The sequence below is a fragment of the Narcine bancroftii genome, chromosome 1 (genome assembly GCF_036971445.1).
Source record: "Narcine bancroftii isolate sNarBan1 chromosome 1, sNarBan1.hap1, whole genome shotgun sequence".
Lineage (NCBI taxonomy): Eukaryota > Metazoa > Chordata > Chondrichthyes > Torpediniformes > Narcinidae > Narcine > Narcine bancroftii.
Window position 1 is genome coordinate 408,945,945 of NC_091469.1, and position 16,049 is coordinate 408,961,993.

Genomic DNA, 16,049 nt, shown 5'->3' on the forward strand with positions numbered 1-16,049 from the left:
CCATTGCAACAATTTTAAGAAGAAAAATGCTTGATTTTATTCAAGCATTGATGATAGAAATGCAAACCTTCTGTTACACCTATCTGGAAACAAGAGGAAAATACCAGCTCTTTCATATTTTAGTAACCAGTTAGTCTGCTACTTTCCAGACAGCAGCCAATTCTTATTTCATTGCAACATCAATGTCAGAAATATGGTTTACAGAATGAACTGTATAAGAAGCAATGGCACAAAGGACTAAAGAAGACATAGTTCTGACAATTGCAAAAGATCAATGACCTGAAAACATTGGATGTTCTTCTTCCCCCCCCCTCAGCATCTTTTGCTGAGTGTCATCAATATTTTGACTGGCGGCAGTGTGGTGCAGCCTGAGCACTAATGCTGTATATGTGGAGTTTCTATGTTCTCCCTGTGTCTTTGTGGATTTCCCCTTGGTGGGTTTCTTTGCCATATGGCTTTAGCTCTATCATATTACTTTGGCACTTTTACATTCAAGATTCAAGATTATTTTATTGTCATGTAATAAAACATAAAATTTGACATGACACAAAATTTGCTTTAGTCTACCAAAAGGCAGACAAAGATTCACTATCAGCAACAATTGCCCAGCACCCCTTACAGCTAGAAAAAGAGAAGCAAAAGATAGTTCCCTCCAGAGTCATTGAGTGTCTATGGATTCACCTCCAGTGCTCACACAGCCTTCAGACCAAACCTGAGCTCCAGATGGAAACCTCTGACAAAATCAGGATGCCTCCACCGCCCTGATTGATTATAGTCCTGGAAATTCAATACCACAGTGATATGCAAATAAAAGATTTTTTTCTTAGAGTAAAACTTACCATTTGCAGCTTGGTTTATATCACCCTGGAAGTTTAACTTGACCCTTCCTGAAAGAATAATAACATTTGTAGAACAGATATGATTAGTATCAGGTTCATATCAAAAATATAATTCCCCTTACAAGATTTCTTTTAGAGTGTTGCAAGGGGAAGTACTTTGCATTATCCTGGGACCATCGATCATTTAACATTTGGGAGATCATTAGATTTTAATAGTACCATTCCAGGTTAAGATTACTTCAAGCCCCTTTACTTGCTTTCTATTTTTTAGACTACTCTCAATAGTACCAAATCACTCCATCAGCTATTGATTGTATTCTCCAAGCCACTGATCATCCCAGACTCCAGGATCATACATCATTCTGAATACCTCACTTCATAATCAAGATAACAACCAAACAAGCCATGCCCTCCTGATCCTCACCAACTCAAGACCTTAATTTGACCTCTGATGAGTACATTTCCACACCTCCCTCACTGTTAGTAGAATGATAATATTTCCTGAGTTGGTCTATGACTGAATCGATTATTGGCATGCTGTGCAATGACTCACCTTTCAGAGACCTCCGTTTCTAGGCTGTAATCCTAAAATATATATTTGGATACATATGATTATCGTGCTATTTTCTTTCAGAATTAATAGTAATTAGAATAGATTATAGTTACCTAATTACATAATCCCTCCCGAGAAAGGATTTCTATTCCCTTTCTCTTATTGTTAGAGGTTCTGGGTAATTCTCAAGGTGACTCTTTGTTTTATGGCAGACAAAATATCATGTATATAACATTTTTAATGTATTATTAGGGGATAATAAAATGAACCTTTGAACCTTTGAAAGAAACCAAATACTATTTGCTCACCAGTGTCATTAAAATTCCCCTGATATTTCATTTCAGTTGCAGTTAAGAATGCTGCTTTTTTGTCTATTTTATTTTCTATGAGAAATTATGGTGAATTATATTGTGGAAATTTCAGTTTGTCTTTTTCATCCTATTGAAATGTTTTACCAGAAATGTTTGTCAATGCGTTAATAGGAACATATATTTATCAAAAGCAAGCAATACTCCACCAACCAAGCAAGATAAGGGAGTTGATCAATGCTGATATGGGAGATACATTCCCAGAATAATCAATTAATGGTCTAATGATTTATTTGTCTTTGTCTGGCTTTCTTTTCCTGTATTTTCTCAGTACCATTTGTAGGATCATACTATTTGCAAGTTTTCACTGTTTGTTTTCCTACATCACAACAATTACTACATTTCAAAGGCAAATCATATAATGTAAAGGAATTTTAGTGTGTCCCAAGGTCATGAAAGAATATATAAAAAATCAAGCATTCCTTTCTTATTTATCTCACTAGAGATGTGCTTTAGGAATAGCTTGATAAACTTGACAATTAAGTTATTCAAGTTATCTTGATGTACTCAACCATTAAATTAGTTCTAAAAATCTAATGGAATCAAAATCAGAATCAAGTTTATTGTCAAGAAATTTGTAGTTTTGTGATGGCAATATTGTTCATTTTTTTAAATTTAGACATATAGCACGATTACAGGCCATTTTGCCCCATGAGCCTATGCCATCCAATTATAGCCAATTAACTACACCCCAGGTATGTTTCAAATGATGTGAGGAAACTGGAGCTCCCAGAGGAAACCTACGCAGACAGGGGAGAACATACAAACTCCTTACAGAACCCAAGACCCGATCACTGTCACTGTAACAATGTTGTGCTATCCGCTACACCAACTGTGGCACCTTAATTGCTAAAAATTACATTTCAATAAATACACTATTTAAATAAATAAATAAATTGGCGCAAAAGGAGAGAAAAAAACTGAGGTAGTGTCTGTAGTTCATTGCCCGTTCAGAAATCTAATGGCAGAGGGGAAGAAGATGTTTTTGTAATGTTGGGTATACATCTTTCGTCTCATGTACCTCCTTCCTGATGACTGCAGTAAGAAGAGGGCATGGACTGGGTCCTTGATGATAGGTGCTGCTTTCTTGAGACATTGCCTCTTGTAGATGACTTTAATTGAGTGAAGAATAATGCCCATAATGGCACTGGCCGAATTCACAACTCTCTGTAGCCTTTTCCTGTCCCATGCATTGGCACCTCCATACCAGAGAGTGATGCAAGCAGTCAGATTGGTCTCCATGGTACACCTGTAGAAATTTGCAAGAGTCCTTAGGGACATACCAAATCTCTTCAAAACAAAATGGTTAAAAGTATGGGGCTAGATATTCTTTTGCAACCTAATACAATGGGAACATGATTTGCTTCTGTTGACCTAGAAAAGGAGGTCTCTGAAAGGTGAGTCATTGCACAGCATGCCAATAATCGATTCAGTCATAGACCAACTCAGGAAATATTAGAGGGAGGTGTGGAAATGTACTCATCAGAGGTCAAATTAAGGTGTGACAATTGAGGGAATGCTACAAATTTTCTACTTGCCACAATGAATTAAGGTCAGGTTTGGGGTGGTGGAGGGGTTCAGGTTACAGGATGGTGAGTGGTAGTTTGGAAAGGCAGCTGCGCATAGAAGAGAATTGAGACTTGAGGTTAAATAGATGAGCAAGACAACTGGGTGTGGGAAGGTGCTCAATTGGTTTAGAGGAAATGAAGAGGGCGCTGAAGATGAGAACTATGTATGTGGGTAGATGTGATCAGGAAGTGGCTTGCATGAGTCATAACTGTCTTACACCTCCTCACATTATAACATGATAAATTTCAGGCTACTTTCCTTGCTGGGGAAGATAGTCTCAATGGGGATGGGTGGGGAAAAAGCAAAGACAGGAGGTATTTGGAAATTTCTCGGTGCATGCTCTTTCTCCAATAAAAATGGTATTCTGCATTTCTTAAATGTAAAATTAAACCTTTTAATGGTAACTGCTTTTTGTTTTGCCTTCAGATCACAAGAAAGAATAATCAGGAGAACAGCACACTATTGTGGTTGATACTAATCAGGCTAATTTAGAGAAAGGTTTTCAAAAGTAAACATTAAGTTCATATTTACATATACTAAAAAAAACAATTTAAAAAAATGTAGTCAAACAGCACGGTAACAGGCCATTTTGGCCCATGTGTCTGTGCTCCCCAATTTACACCCTCTCTGCAGAAATCCACGGGACATGCAATGTGACCCTAACCGAGAGGGATATGAAATATAAAAACTTCAAACTGCTGGTGATGCCCCACCTCTGCGCATCTGCCATACTGGGGTTGGATTTCCAGTGCCAGCTTAAGGATCTGCTGATGCAGTTTGACAGTCCACACCTTCCCCTCACAGTCAGTAATAACAAGTTCCAGGAGGCCCCCTCCCATCTTCCCGAATAGGCCCAATTACACCGGGCAGGGCATCCAGCCTGCATATTGGCCACCTTCCAGGTCTCTCTACCCCTCTGTTCCAAAACCTCACCTCAGACTGCAAACCAGTCACCAAGAGCAGATGATACAGCCCTGGGGACAAGGAATTCAGGAAAATGGAAGTGTGGCGACTGCTAGGGGAATGCATAATAGAACCGAGAAACAGTCCCTGGAGGGAGCAAGCGGTAGTGGTGAAGAGTGGAGAGAAGTACCAGATAGTCATAGATTACAGCCAGACCATCAACAAGTTCACCTTATAAGTCGCCTACCCTCTTCTCCACATAGCCAAAGTGGTGAATGAGAATACCCAGTTCAGGGTTTTCTCCACCATAGACTTCAAATTGGCGTATCACCAAATTCCAATTCACCCATATGACTAAGCATACACGGCATTTGAGCCAAATAGCCATCTCTATCACATCCTGCGGGTTCCCTTTGGCCTGACGAACAGAGTGCCAAAAGGGAGATGGATTGCATGGTGGATGACAATAAACAAAAAGCTATTTATGCCTATTTGGATAATGTCACTATCTTCACCCATAACCAGGTGGAACATGACAAGAACCTGCAGAGGTTCCTGGCCACTCCAAAATCCCTCAAATTCACATACAATAAGAAGAAATGCATGTTTAGCACCAAGTGGCTGGCAATCCTGGGCAACATGGTGGATCATGGTGTCATTGCCCCCAATCCCGAGTGCATGCATCCCCTTATGGAACTACCTCAGCCCCAGAACCCCAAGGCTTTTAAAAAGTGCCTGGGGCTCTTCTCGTACTATGCCCAATGGATCCCCAGCTATACTGACAAGGCCCAAACCCTGGTGAAAATGACCACCTTTCCTCCGTTGGTGGAGGCCCGTAAGACTTTTGAGGGCATCAAGGACGAGATTGCAAGGCAGTGATGCATGTATTGATGAATCTATCCCGTTCCAAGTGGAAGCCCTGGCCACCACACTGAACCAAGCAGGCAGGCCAGTGCCATTTTTCTCCTGAAACTTCTAAGGCTCCGAACACAGGCACTCCATCATCAAGGAGGCACAGGCTTAGTGGAGGCCATGCGGCACTGGAGGCACTATTTGGCTGGCAGACTATTCACCTTGCTGTCAGATCAGAGAGCCATTGCTTTTATGTTTAATAATGAACAGCGGGGAGAAACTTAAAATGACAAGATCATGAAGTGGAGATTGAGATGTTCACCTATAATTATGAGATCTTGTATCAGCCGGGCAAGCTCAATGTGCCACCAATCCTCTGTCCAGGAGAATCTGCACCAGGGTGCAAATAGATCACCTCCAAGCCCTCCACGATAGCCTCTGCCACTCCAGGGTCACAGGGCTCTACCATTTTGTGAGGGGCCCATAACCTCCCCTATTCAATAGTGGAGGTCAGGGAGCTGACTCGCAATTGCTCGATCTGCACATTATTATCAACCGGAGAGAACCGCTTCAAAAGCCTCAGTATGGACTTCAAGGGAGCCCTTCCTGTCCACGAATAGGAACATCTACATCCTGAATATCGTAGACAAGTACTCATATTTCCCATTCATCATCCCCTCCTCAACATGACCACATTCACGGTCATTAAAGCATTCTGCACCATCTTCACCCTGTTCGGATAACCCAGTTATGTTCACATTGATCGGGGGTCCTCATTCATGAGTGAGGAATTGTGACAATACTTCCTTTCCAAGGGCATAGCCACGAGTAGAACTGCCAGCTACAACTCGTGCAGGAACAGGCAGGTGGAGAGGGAGAGAGGAGAGGGAGAATGGCCCTCAAGTCAAAAGGGATGACCATCTCCCAGTGGCAAGAGGTCCTTCCAGAAGTGTTGCATGCCACCAGGTCCCTACTTTGCTCCGCAACTAATGCCACCCCACATGAAACATTGTTATCCTTCCCTAGGAGGTCAATGTCGGCAACCACGCTGCCAGTCTGGCTGAGGACCCCAGAGCTGGTGCTTCTCCAAAAGCATGTTAGAACCCACAAGGCAGATCTGCTGGTAGAGGAAGTGCACATCCTCTATGCTAACCCACACTATACTTTGGTAAGCTACCTGGATGGATGGGAAGCCAAAGTGTCCATCCGAGACCTGGTTTGAACTGAGGACCTGGCATGGAGGTGCACCCAGTAGCCCCTTTCAGCGATCAGTTGGTCTCAGGAATCACCCTGACAAGTGATGAAGTAATTTCACCTCCACCACAGCCCCTCGAGCTGTCCCCACACCCCTACAAATTCCCAACACCTCCATGGAACTGGTACACAGAGACACAGTTCAGCTCTTCAACATTCAGCCGGCTGAACAAGCCACCCTTCTGCAGGAACCGACGGCACAGCTGGTACTGCAGTGAACGCAGCACTGGATAAAACCACTGGATTAGCTGAATCTATGAACTGTTATGGTCTACACGACCAGTTCCAATGGACATTATCCTGTATCAGCCCGCTGAACTTCATTCAAAAAAAGGAGGGGTGAATGTGATGGAACGTGTTATGTGGGCATGTCCTCAGTGGGCTGGGTAGGTAGGCCTGCCTGTAGCTCCTCCCCATAAGATCCCCAAATAAAAGCTGAGAGGCTAGTCTCCTCCATCATACCTGCCTTGGACATGAGCCAATAGCATGTAGAGGCATGCCAAGGTTTTCTGATTAATAAAGCCTTGACTACTTGCTTCATGTCTGCGAGTGGTCATTGATCATGCCACACAAGAAGCCAAGACAGAGAGGAGGATGAAGAAGAAGAAGGAATAGGATATGAAGATCAAGAACCCCAGCTAGCACAAATTGTTGAAACTAGGCAGGTTAGATTTCTGAAGCCAGAAGTCAAGACAAGGGCAGCCAAGTGCAAGTTTCAATATTGAATCAGTTACAATAATTGAGTAAGAAGATTGATAGGCAATTTGTAACTGTAAGACGAGATGCTAATCAACAATTTGAATATGTTAAAGGGAAATTGAAAAATATTAAGGAAGAAATTTAAAAATATACTAAAGTGCTTGATAAAGTTCAAGTTCAGAAAATTGAAGAGAATATGCAAAAATATTGTGATGAAGTGGAATGATATAAAGATACAATTAATAAAATGGAAGACTCTATTACAGCATGGGATGTGGAGAAGAAAGAACTTTTGCAAAAAACTGATATATTAGAAAACCATAGCCGCAGAAATAATGTGAAAATTGTTGGGTTGGTTGAAGCTTTTGATGGCTCTGAAACAGTACAATTTTTTTCAACAATGGATTCCAGAAGTTCTGGGTCCTGAGAATTTTCCAAATGAAATTGAATTGGATGGAGCAGATAGGTCCATAGAAAGAAATCATTCCCGGGACAAGCCCCGTACTCTGTTTTGATTAGATGTTTACGTTATCAGAATAAAGAAACGATATTGCGAAAGGCTGTTCAAAATTCCCAAAAGACACCAGGGCACATGAACAGTGGCTAATAGGAGAGTGTTTTTCTATAAAGATTTTAAAATGATAGTAGTGAAAAGAAGAATGGAGTTTAATTCTGCTAAATGAGTTTTGTAGAAAAAAATGGATATAAGTTCTCTTTTTGACATCCTGCTATACTTAAAGTGCTTTTGGGGGAAAATCAGGCACGATTTTTTTGTAAATGAGATGGAAGCTCTGGAGCTTGCTAATCCTCTTCCAAGAATTAAACAAAATCAACAAATGGTGTACAGAACCTGGGAATTCAACCAGTTTCATGAGTTCAAAAATGTTATCAGATCAATCTGAGATGATACAAGCTGCTGGGAAAGTATTGAAGCAACAAGAACTTGAAGAGAGAACGTGAAGAGGATGCTTATGCCTGAAAATGAACTATTTCTTACTAAATTTATGTAGAGAATATTCTTACTTGGGGGGGTGGGAATGGGCAGAGGTCTTTCCTTCTCCTTCTGAAACCATGTTTGACCTTGTGGTGAGGGCCACTTTCCCATATGTACAATAGAGGAAGTTAGTACTGTTTTTTTTCTTTTGGAGGTGATTTTCAGTTTATTCTTTCTCTTTTTCTTTTTCAATTATTTTCTTCCATTGGAGATGTCAAGTGTGATTGATGGTTTTATGGTCTGGGGGTCAAGGGGAAGCGCAAATGGAGTTCTGAATTTTTTTTGGAAATAGAAAAATGGCTTATAATAGGGTATTAAACATCATGTTTTAATATAAATGGGCTTAATAACATGATTTAGAGGAAAAGAGTGTGACCTCATATTAAAAAAAAGTAAGTTGACATTGCTTTGCTGCAAGAGACTCCTTTAACAGAGAAGGAACATCAGAAATTAAAAAGACATTGGGTAGGTCAAGTAGTAACCTTAATGTTTAGCTCTAAAGCAAGAGGTGTTGTGATATTAATTAAGAAGACTTTACCTGTTAAAGTTCAAAAGGTGGATTTGGATCCTGCAGGAAGATTTGTTTTGATTCAGTTAAATTTATTCTGAAATGTGGACACATGAGTATTTATGCACCAAATGTGGATGATGAATGTTTCATTTATGATACTTTTATGCATTTATCTGAAGCTCATGAGAATGTTTTGATAGGAGGGGATTTTAATTGTTGTTTTGATCTAATGTTAGATAAGTCAGTAAGATCAGTAGTAAAAGTAAAAGTGGCAAAAATGATTTTGAGTTTAATGCAAGACCTGAATTTGATAGATATTTAATGGAGATTACATCTGAAGGAAAGGGGCTATTCTTTTTATTCACATAGATTCACATAGCAAATCTAAATAGGTCATATGCATTAAATGGTAGGCTATTGAGATGTGCAGAGCAACAAAGGGATTTAGGAGTTGTGGTAAATAGTACCCTCAAGGCTGATACTCAGGTAGATGGTGTGGTGAAAAAGGCATTTGGAATGTGGGCCTTCATAAATCGGAGTATTGAATTCAAGAGTAGGGAGGTTATGATGAAATTGTACAAGGCATTGGTGAGGCCAAATTTGGAGTACTGTGTACAGTTTTGGTCACCAAATTATAGGAAAGATATAAACAAAATAGAGAGAGTTCAGAGAAGGTTCACGAGAATGTTGACAGGATTTCAAGGTTTGAGTTACAGGGAAAGGTTGTGCAGACTGGGGCTTTTTTCTCTGGAGCGTAGAAGATTGAGGGGGGACTTGATAGAGGTGTTTAAGATTTTAAAAGGGACAGACAGAGTAAACGTGGATAGGCTTTTTCAATTAAGAGTGGGGGAGATTCAAACTAGAGGGCATGGTTTAAGATTGAAGGGGGAAAATTATAAGGGGAACATGAGGGGAAATTTCTTTACGCAAAGGGTTATGGGGATGTGGAATGAGCTTCCGGCAGACGTGGTCGAGGCGGGATCATTGGTTACATTTAAGGAAAGACTAGATAGTTACATGGATAGGAGAGGACTGGAGGGGTATGGACCAGGTGCTGGTCAGTGGGACTAGGAGGGTGGGGATTTGTTATGGCATGGACTAGTAGGGCCGAACTGGCCTGTTCTGTGCTGTAAGTGGTTATATGGTTATATGGTTATAGATATGATTCTTATTCAATACTAGATTTAATATCAATGCAATTTCAAAGAAAAATTATGTTTATTGAGTATAAGGCTAGGATTTTATCTGGTCACTCTCCAATTTTGATGACATGTTTTGTCCCTGAGAAAGAAAATTTGGTTTATAGGTGGAGATTTAGCCTATATTGTTGAAGAGAGTGGAATTTTGTGATTCTATAAGGAAACATATTCAGGACTCTTTTTAAAAATAAATTCTAATTCAGTGGGCCATAAATTTGTTCTATGGGATGCTTTGAAGGCATATTTACGAGGACAAAAAATAAGTTATACAGCAAAAATTAAGAAAGATTATATGAGAGAGGTTGACCAATTGGAAAAGGAAATAGAAGGTTTGGAAAAGGATTTACAAAGAATGACTTTAGATGATGAATGTTTCATCCAAGAAAGGGAGAAAAGGAGAAATCTAATAATAAAAAAAATGCATTATTCAGATTTATAGAATGGAAAAAATGAATTGAGAGAACTAAACAAAGGTATGAATTAGGAGAAAGGGCTCATAAAGTTCTCGCTTGGCAGTTGAAAAAAGAACAAACTTCGAGAACAATTAATGCTATTAAAAAGAGCTCTAAGAAGATTATTTATAAACCTCAAGTAATAAATGATTCATTTAAGATTTTTATTTTAATTTATATAGATCTCAATTCACTTGTGAGGCAACTAAAACTGAGAATTTTTTAATCTCAAATATATTTATCTATATATTTATCTAGTTTCAATTATTGGAATCAGAGATTTGGATGCTCCCTTTATGGCAAGAGAAATTAGTGAGATATTAAGTTTGTTGCAGAGAGGTAAGGCACTGGGGGAGGATGGTTTTCAGCCAGAATTTTTTAAGAAACTTAGGGACTTTTTAATATCCCCTTTTATGGAGGTGTTGAAGCAAATGGCAGAATCCCATTCTCTACCATAATCTTTTTCAAATGCAATTATTAGTTATACCAAAAATATAGAGATCCATTAAAATCTTATAGACCTATATCATTATTGAATACAGATTATAAAATTATTGCTAAAATTTTAATGAATAGATTAGCTAAATATTTACCAAATTTAATTCATATGGATCAAGCAGGATTTGTTAAAAAGCAACAATTTGCTGATAATGTTGTTAGATTGATTAGTTTAATTCACTTAGCTCAGAAAAGGGGTGACTTAACTCTGCTAGTAGCTTTAGATTCAGAGAAGGCTTTTGATAGGTTAGAATGATTCTTTTTTAAATAAAGTATTGGAAAAGTTTGGTTTTGGACCAATATTTATTAATTAGGTTAAAACTTTATATAAAAATCTATCTGCAAGGGTGGTGAATAATGGACAACTTTTTATTCTTTTTAAATTAACTAGATCAAGTAGACAAGATTGTCCTTTATCACCAGCTTTGTTTATTTTGCAAGAGCCTTTAGCAGAATTAATAAGACAAGATTTTAAGATTAAGGATATAAAGATTAATCAAGAAAATATAAAATAAATTTGTTTGCTGATGATGTTTTGGTTTATTTGGCAGACTATAAATAGATTGCATCAATTACATATAAGATTGGAAGAATATGGTGAAGTATCTGGGTGTAAGATTAATTGGGATAAAAGTGAAATCTTGCCCTTAGTTCAGGGTGACTATAGTCAATGTAAAAAGGCCACTCAATTTAAATGACCAGATACTGGAATTAAATATTTAGATATTAGAGTTGATAATGATTTTAATAATTTATATAAATTGAATTATTTACTACTACTTAATAAAATTAAAGAAGATTTGAATAGGTGGAATAATTTACCTTAACTTTAGGGAAAATATTCATCTTAATACAATTAACACTACCTACTAGAGTTCAATATTTTTTTTCCAGTCAATTCCTATTTCAATTCCACAAAGTTTTTTTAAAGACTTGAATAGGAGTGTTGGAAAGTTTTTGTGGAAATGGAAAATGGTGAGGGTTCCTTTGGTAAAATTGACTTGGAAGTTTGAATTAGGTTTACAACTTCCCCATTTAAAAAAATTATTATAAGGCATCTCAATTGAGATTTATTAATGCATTGTTTGGTGTAGATAGGATTCCTGCTTGGGATAATACAGAACTTAGAGAAATAGGAGAAATTCATACACAGGATTTTATTTATGTGGAATTCAAAATTATTTGTGAGAAGTAGAGATGCACCCATTTTGAAACATTTGATTGAATTATGGAATAAAATTGATTATGACTTAAGTCCAAAAAGTTTAATTTTATGAAAAATGCCTTTATGTCAAAATAGACTTATTCCATTTTCTATGGATAATCAATTTCTGAGGAGTTGGATGCAAATGGGTGTTGAGCGAATTGAAGATTGTTTTGAAGCAAGAAGCTTTATTACTTTTGAATGAATGAAGAATAAATTTAATGTGCCAAATAATTATTTTTTTCTGTTATTATCAAGTTAAGGCTTTTTTGACTGATAAGAGAGGTCCTAGTTTGATGTTACCTACTCAGAGTGAATTGGAATTATTCATTCATAATAGTAATGTGAATAAATTTATCTCTGTAATGTATAATTTATTTCAAAAGAAAGCCCCTAAAATAGAGATTAAGATGGGAAGTGGATTTAAATAGACAAATCAATGAGAAAAATTGGATGCATCTAGGTAGAGATAATATAATTTTCTTCATCAGTTATATTTAATTCCTCAAAAATGTTTAAAAATTGAACCCAATACTATCAGATTTATGTTTCAGATGTGGTCAAGAAGTTGGATTATTTCTCCATTCTACTTGGGAGTGCCCTAAAGTTAAACACTTCTGGTTGGAATTTGGAAATTCTTTGGAACGAATAACAGGGGTTAAGATCCCACAGGATCCGATGCTATTTTTGTTGGGTAATATTATGACTAAAAGACCTAAATTAAAATTAACTATGTATCAAATTGAATTTGTATGAATTGCTTTAGCAGTTTCTAGGAAGTGTATATTACTTAGAAATCAGATATGGATTTAGGGATAGACAGATGGCATGCTGAACCTTTGTAGCTGTATCTTGCGAGAAGATAACTTCTAATTTATGAAATAAATATCAGATATTTTGGAAAATATGGTGCCCAAAATGTGGGTATGAATGTTTAACAGACTCTGAAGACCCCATCTCTTGGTAACCTCCAGCATCATTATATTATTAAAAATTCTTTGTTAAATAGTTTACTCTTTTGACATTCTCTCTTTTTTTTACTTCTTTCTCTTTTTATATTTTTTCGGGGTTTGGGGAGAGAGGGGAGGGAGGGAAAGGTGAGATTTTGTTTACCACATGTATAACTTTTGAAGCTTTATATTGGAAAAAATGTATTTACAGTTGTGCTTTAAAAATTGCTAAATAAAATATTCAACAACAAAAAAGAAATACTGTATAGGAATAGCAAATGTCACGATTTAATTAGGAGGAAGAAACTGCAAAGATTGGAAATCTGAAAACAGTAAACAGAAAATGCTGGATATATGCAGCTATTCAATGTCAATGAGAAGAAAGATAATATTTAAAATAGTATGACATTTGAACATAATTTTAATTAGGAACTCCATATTAATCTCTTGCAGAGCAAAATGCTTATTGGATATTTGTTGCCCTCAGATCAATTAACAAAACCTTATAGTTTCACTTGGAGATGTGTAATCCTTCTGTTGACAATAGAATGTATCCACAATATCAGCTAAACTTTGATCAAACTTAGCCATGTTTATGTTTTTCAGCAGTTTTCCAATCATTCAGCAGCATAACTAAAATGTGTTGTAAATATATGCAGAAAGCAAGAGAGAGAGAGAGAGAGAGAGAGAGAGCATTGTTCAAAATATATCTCCAAATTTTAGTGTGCCACAACAAATAAAGATAAGTGAATGGCAGAAAACATTTGGGATCCAGCACCAATTAAAGCCTCTATAATGTGAATTTTAAACGAGTGTGTTAGAAAGGAGTTAGGAAGGAAACTGAAAAGCAGGACCTCAAGGGTGGTAATCTCAGGATTGCTGCCTGTGCCACGTGCCAGTGAGGGAAGGAATAGAAAGCTATGGGGGATGAATGTGTAGCTGAAGAGTTGGTGCAGGGAGCAGGTGTTAGATTTGCGGATCACCGGGATCACTTCTGGGGAAGGCATGATCTATACAAAAAGGACAGGGTGCACCTGAACTGGAGAGGAGAGGAACCTATATCCTGATTGGTAGGTTTGCTAGAGCTGTTGGAGAGAGTTTAAACTAGCTTCACAGGGGGATAAGAACCAGTGTGAGTGCAGAGAATAGGATATAAGATGAAAAGCGTGATATAATGTATTGTTGGTTTGTGACTAAGGTCAGGGAGGGGAGGAAGGGGCCATTTCAATGCAAGATTAGGAACAAAGGAGATGAACTTTTAGCAGTGGTTCTCAACCTTTTTTTCTACTCACATGCCACCTTAAGTAATCCCTTACTAACCACAGAGCACCTATGACATCCTATGGTGGTTAGTAAGGGTAGGTGGTATGTGAGTTGATTTTAAAAAAAGTTGAGAACCATTGATTAGAGCATGGAACAGGATGTGGAATTATGATGGTGTGGCTATAACAGGGACTGGACTTGGCTGATGGAAGGACAGGATTGGGTGATGCACGTACTGGGGTTTAGGTTTTTAAAAATGGATAGGGTGTAAGTTAAAACATGGGGGAGTAGCATTACTGATCAGGGATATTATCACAGCTGTAGAAAAGGAGGACACAGTAGAGGGAGTGTCTACTTAGTTAGTGTGGGAGAAAGTCAGAAACAGGAAGAGAGCAATCATTGTTCTGGAAATAGTCCTTGGGACACTGAGAAACAGATAAGTAGGCAGATTTTGGAAAGCTGCAGAAATTACAGGGTTGTTGTTATGGGAGGCTTCAACTTCCTATATATTGACTAGTTTTTACAATTGTGCAAAATTTGTCAGGTGTGTCCAAGAAGAATTCCTGACACAGCATGTTGACCAGCTGACCAGAGGAAAGGTCACACTGGATCTAGTACTGGGTAATGAACCTGGCCAGTAGACAAACTTCTTGGTAGGGAGACTCTTAGATAGGCACATGGATGGAATAAAAATAGAGGGATACAAGGTAAGAAAGTTTTAGTTTTTAAAAAATATTTTGCTAGGTTAGCTCAACATCAAGGGCCAAAGGGCATGTACAGTGCTGTAGTGTTCTATGTTAACATTCTATTATATTGATAGCCATAATTAAACTCACATGAATTGCCTAATATTAAACACAAAATATAATTAATTTATTTTGAATTAATTAAATACTTGAGGGGAAGCACAAATACCAAGGGTATCCTCCAGTATTTGTGCAATCTTTTATTTAGTTAATGCGATACTTAAGTGGAGCAAGATGAAGCATGAACTTACTATTATTTGTAGCATATAGAATCTTTGGAACTTCAAAATTATCTTACTACCTCAAAGCAGAATTTTGAATGAACATTGAAAAGGAAATAGCTTCCAAGGATTTCAAAAGCATTCAGGAAGAACATCCTCACTTTCGAAAGTGGTTATGCCATTTTCTTTTACTTTTCCATTGCTCATCTATAAAATATCTACAAATATGGATAAATATTAGGACTTTCTGCTGTAGCAATACATATTTGTAACTCTATTGTAGATTTTCTTCTTGAAGCCCTAATGGACTTAACATTTGCAAGTGAAATAAGATGATAACTAATGAGCAGCTTTAATTTGATCCAGTACTTTTGTTTGTGTTTGAAAAGTTGTATTACAGTCCATGGAAGTTTAATTGACAGAAATGTAAAACTGATTTCAGGATTATATGCATGTTGATTGTATCAGTAACTGATGAAAGCTCAAAGCCTGATTGAATGGCTCATACAGCATAAAACAGACCCTTCACCCCATCTAGTCCATGCTGACTAATATGGTATTCTGGTATAACACCATTTTCCTGCATGTGCTCCATATAGATCCAAGCCCTTCTTATCCATAAATCTGCCAAATGTCTTTTCAATATTGTTATTGTGCCCATTTGTACAGTTTCCTCTTGCAGATGTGGACCATCCTCTGATGAAAAAGAAAATTCCTCTCAGATCCCTCCTAATTCATTGAAAACTAAAGTCACTTGTGGAGACAAAAAGGACTGCTGATCAAATAACAGACCATCTGTTTGATTACTCGTGTTTTTAGAATTGAAACTTCAAACAGAACTGCCACTTGATTCTAAGTAGACAGAGATTAAGTCATATGCTTTTAGCATATAGATGTGAAGTAATTTTGAAATAACTTCAAAGAAATAGCAATGAGGTCATGTCATGTGTGAGACATTTTCAGAGAACATATTA

The 16,049-nt window shown here is 37.5% G+C and overlaps 1 protein-coding gene across 2 annotated transcripts in view; it reads right to left on the reverse strand.

Moving 5' to 3' along the window:
- hycc1 (hyccin PI4KA lipid kinase complex subunit 1) overlaps nt 1–16,049 on the reverse strand; it is a 152,273-nt gene that overhangs the window by 124,864 nt on the left and 11,360 nt on the right. For both annotated transcript variants that reach the window (XM_069913881.1, XM_069913878.1), the window contains exon 2: nt 840–887. The gene's annotated coding sequence lies outside the window, so the exon portion shown is untranslated. The remainder of the gene's footprint in view (nt 1–839; nt 888–16,049) is intronic.